Source organism: Octopus bimaculoides, chromosome 7 (assembly GCF_001194135.2).
Source record: "Octopus bimaculoides isolate UCB-OBI-ISO-001 chromosome 7, ASM119413v2, whole genome shotgun sequence".
NCBI classification, from domain to species: domain Eukaryota; kingdom Metazoa; phylum Mollusca; class Cephalopoda; order Octopoda; family Octopodidae; genus Octopus; species Octopus bimaculoides.
This window is the reverse complement of record NC_068987.1, coordinates 32,242,201-32,247,089: the sequence shown is the minus strand read 5'-3', so window position 1 is coordinate 32,247,089 and position 4,889 is coordinate 32,242,201. Positions and strand designations below refer to the sequence as shown.

The 4,889-nt window shown below is 35.8% G+C and overlaps 3 non-coding genes across 3 annotated transcripts; all 3 read left to right on the top strand.

The window, feature by feature from the left end:
* The first annotated feature begins 191 nt into the window (after positions 1-191).
* Trnat-agu (transfer RNA threonine (anticodon AGU)) lies at positions 192-265 on the top strand. The gene has a single exon. It is a non-coding gene; the product is annotated as a tRNA-Thr (tRNA).
* Positions 266-2,865: 2,600 nt separating this feature from the next.
* Positions 2,866-2,939, top strand: Trnat-agu (transfer RNA threonine (anticodon AGU)). The gene has a single exon. It is a non-coding gene; the product is annotated as a tRNA-Thr (tRNA).
* A 999-nt stretch (positions 2,940-3,938) lies between these two features.
* Positions 3,939-4,012, top strand: Trnat-agu (transfer RNA threonine (anticodon AGU)). The gene has a single exon. It is a non-coding gene; the product is annotated as a tRNA-Thr (tRNA).
* The last annotated feature ends 877 nt before the right edge of the window (positions 4,013-4,889 follow it).

Below are 4,889 nucleotides of genomic sequence, written 5' to 3'. Positions count from 1 at the left end.
TAACTAGGTATACAGACCCACCAGTATGTAGTCTATGGTAAATAACTAGCGGTGTAAGAGTACTAAATTTGTTTCAACCATAGACTGCAACTTCCTTTATATGAATATAGTATATTACTGAAAAATAGCTATAACTGCGTTTTCAATGTTAGTTGTAATAAATTTAATCTTTATGGGCGTAGCGAGCAGTTGGCTCCATAGCTCAGTCGGTTAGAGCGCCAGTCTAGTAAACTGGAGGTCGAGAGTTCGAATCTCTCTGGAGCCTTGTCTACTTCTTTTTTTATTTTGTAAATGGTTGTGATCACAAATGATCGAATATATTGTCGTATCGCAATTGCCTCCGCCACGAGCTCTGATCAAAATATACCAAGTCCGTTTCTGTGGTAACGGAGCTATAGTACACAGAGTGAAGCCGCTTAGCACATATTGACCTTGAACTCTGTCGCGCATCCATACTAAGTTATAACGTTCTCGCTCATTTATAGCAGTGCTTGGAAGTAAAGTGTATAGTGTAGTCATCTCAAAAAGAAGATCGAGTTGCAGCTGCACAAGATCTCCTTGAATGTGTCAAGGAAGACGAAACATTTCGAAAACGGTCATAATAAGTGACGAATCATGAGTCTACGACTATACACCCTGAAACCAAAGTTGTCTTAGTGGTGGAAGACTCCAACAAGAATTCAAGACGCCGCGGAAATTCAGGGGAATGAGACGAGGAGTTCTAGGAATGCTTCCATCAATGGAAACGATGATGGATAAAGTGGGTGACTTTAGAAGGAGTCTACTTTGACGGAGATTAGATGCCGAACTGTATATGTGTTGCGGTTTTCTTTTTATAGCACAAGTCCTGATGCGTTTTGATCAGACCTCGTGTGTGTGTGTATATACATACATATATATAAATATATATATATATATATATATATATATGTATGTATGTATGTATGTATCTATATATTGCAACAAAAATTTTAATTTTGAACGTAGACTTACTAAAGGTTTCGTATCCACAAAGCCAAAGCCTTGTGGACAGCACGTCAGACTCTACACAAAGACAGAAATTTTAACTTTCTACATCACGGTCGTGAGGAAACGCTCAGAAATCGAGATTTAAGTCTTAACAGATAAAAACGTTAATGAGGACGGGTTGTCTCTCCTGAACCAGACGATAAAACAACCTTTATAGACCCAAAAATGCCTAACCAGCAAACGGGGAGATCCAGTTTTCTAGTAGGTAGCACTTGAAGTGGACACATTTAGAGAAAACTTCTTTACGATTATTTAACGCGACAGGTTTAGTATAGTCCTTCAGAAATTTGGCCCTCTCTGCCATGCAGATTTTGCAACGGCCATTCCCATACGTAGAAAGTTTAAATTTTTGTCTTTGTACAGAGTCTGACGAACAGTCCAAAAGGCTTTGGCATTGTGGATACGAAACCTTTGGTAATTCTATGTCCAAAATTTTAATCTGTTGTAATAATTACTGCTCTATTCTTTAGAGTGTGCTTCTTTTCTGATATATGTTTTATTGACTATAGATATATTTACATATATATATGGAGAGAGGGAATGTGCTGATAATGAATATCAACAGCATATGTGGGAAGAATTGCTCTTGGGAAATGTTCTATTTACTAAATACAAATATGATAGAGTGTAGTAATGTAGTATAGAGAATGGAGGAAAATCCATTTGGAGCATCATTTTTTAATCTAAGAATAGTAAACAAAAGAGACAACTTCAGTAAGTTCAGTTAATTACAATATATTTATATTTAATAATGATTTATTGTGCAACTGAAACTGTTATGTAGCTTCAACGATTATTCCTAAATCTAGGAGAAACACTGCTCTCCGAACTGTATGATAGTGTGTTTTTGTATATATCTGGTCGCTATGCAGCTAATTTTGAGCTACTGTTTAGTTCAATGAAGCAAGAGATAATTCATACCTGATAACTCATGAAAATTATTTATATCTTAAAACTGATGACTCAACATCGATAAAAAAAACTGCTCATTAAGCTATCAAAAATCAAAAACTATTTTCTTTTATCTCACAACTTATAAAACTTCCAGGATGTGTATATTGAGATCATACATTCAGCTAATCAGCACAGACGTCATATGACTACGATGAACGAATAGAGTAATTGACCAATCGCAATTGCTGTTGTATGTGTTTGAAACTAAGATGTCACCGTCTGCAAATACCACGTCCTCACCGAAAGCTGTCCTAATTTCGTCATTTTTTGTATAATGCATATCGTTCCTTATTCTTAAAAGTGTGATACTGTCATCGGGATCGCTTCGAATATGATAACTGATATTTCGTGATGAAAAATCAAGAACTGCTGCACCGCTATAAAATGCATATAATACATGATCTAGGTATTTCTGGATTAAATCTATTACTCTGAAAACCCGGTGTGGGGGATTACATTTATTAAACTATCCGCCTGTAGAGAGAAACGGTTTTCCACAGTCTGGTTAAAATCAACAAGGAGTCTGAGATTTCTGGTACATAATTAAAATAAATTATGCAAAATAATCACATGATATTGTACACATGATCATAATGTCTAAACCTGACGAAGGGTTATATTTTACATAATTGTTTCTACTGTATATTACTATTCGTTTTCTGGAATAAGAGTATGTTTAACTCAGTATTTTGTGTAAGGTAAATAACTAGCGGTATAGGAGTATTAAAATTGTTTCACTCATAGATTGCAACTTTCTCTGTATGAATGCGACGAAGAGTCACTTCTGACCACAGTGTGAAGATAGCATATTACTAGAAAATAGCTGCATGTTTGGAATGTTAGTTGTAATATATTTAATCTTTCTGAAGATTGTCGTCAGATGGCTCCATAGCTCAGTTGGTTAGAGCGCCAGTCTAGTAAACTGGAGGTCGAGGGTTCGAATCTCTCTGGAGCCTCGGTTAATTTCTTTCCTAATACATTTTTGTAAATTATATTTATAAGAACTATATAGTTTTCTTTTTTTTAAGTTGGTGATCACCACAAATGACTCAGTATATTGTCGTATTGCAATTGACTGCGCCTGTGCCCGAGGTCTGATCAAAAAGTATCGAGATTGTTTCTATCGTAACGGAGCTAAAGTACAGAGTAAAGCCGCTTAGCACATACTTTCTTTGAACTCTGTCACGCATGCACAATAAGTTATAACGTTCTCGATCACTTTCGTTGTTTATAGCAGTGCTTGGAAGTAAAGTGTGTAGAGTGTAATCATTTCAAAAAGAAGATTATGTTTCAGCTGCGTAAGATCTCCTTGATTGTGTCGAGAAAGACAAAAAAAAGGTCATAAGAGCTGACGAATCATGGGTCTATGGTATTGAACCTGAAACCAAAGCTCAGTCTTTGCTATGGAAGACTCCAATAAGATTTCAAGACGTCACGGAAATCTAAGAGAACCGCTACAAAGTGCATGCATTATATAATACATGATCTCAGTATCTTGTTGATTAAATCTAATTATTCACAATACCTGATGTGTTGGATTATATTAAATAGATAAAAAACGGTTTTCCACATAATCTGGTTAAAATCAACAAGGAGTCTGAGATTTCTTGTATATAATTATAATAAATGAAGTGAAATAATCACATGACATTGTCCACGTGATTACAATGATTAAACCTGTCGACGGATTATATTTTACATAATGTGGTCTGCTGCATATTGTTACTCGTTTTCAAGAATAGGATGATGTTTAATTAGGTACAGGGACTCCAAGTATTTAATGTATGAAAATAATTAGCTGTGTAAGAGTACTAAAATTGTCTCACTCATAGATTCTGTATGAATGTAATGAAGTGTCACTTCTGACAGTACAATAGATTACTGGAAAATAGCTTTAACTACGTTTGCAATGTCAGTTGTAATATATTCCATCTTTATAGAAGCAACAGCCAGTTGGCTCCATAGCTCAGTTGGTTAGAGCGCCAGTCTAGTAAACTGGAGGTCGAGAGTTCGAATCTCTCTGGAGCCTCGCTTGCTATTTTTTCTAATAGCTTTTTCCAAACTATGCTATTGATTAAACTATACAAACTATAATGACGATTAGCTTCTTTTTTTTTATTGTAAATATGTTGTGTACGTTAGCAATTGTTTTATTGAACAAGATTATCTTTGTTGGTGGCGGTGTTTCCTCTTCACTAACATTGTTACTTGTTTCGGAATGTTTCTGCTAATAAACAGAATTCAGAAGCATCTCTGATTGCAACTGTATATTTCTGGGCTGTACACAATTCCGTGTTTAGGGGCCCCACAGGTTTCGATGCCCAATTCTGATATACGTATGCAGTGGCTCTCAGTCTATAAGTAAATATTATAGAGTCTAGTGCAGTGATTGGTCCGAAAGCCTACAATGCTGTTAAGACGGCCCTGGGTGTATTCAATTATGTTTTAATACAAACAAGGAGCAACTGTTCAAATGAGAGGTGTAAACCGTTTTGATAAGTCACGTTTACTAAAAGTAAATGCGGAGATAAGACATACAGTGGTTGTAAATAGATAATGAAACGGATTACTTGTTTAGTGTCGAAGCACAAGTAGCAGATCATCACTCAACTTAAATGTCATTGCATGTCAGAATCCGTATTGAAAACTATGCTCATGTAGCATTTCTGGGTCAGTTAGTTTAATAGAGGTCGTCATTCGTCAAGCAATGCAGCGAACAGATGAAGTCGAACTCAGCTAACAAGTGATTCGGCAATATTACAGTGCTACGACTGCTTGTTGTGTTAGTTGTTGCTACACTAACTTTATCATCAAAGAGTAGTTTTCCAGCAGACTTGCCAAAATAGTAAATGAATCAGTGACTGTATGAATTCGTGTGTGTGTGTGTGTGTGTGTGTGTGTGTGTG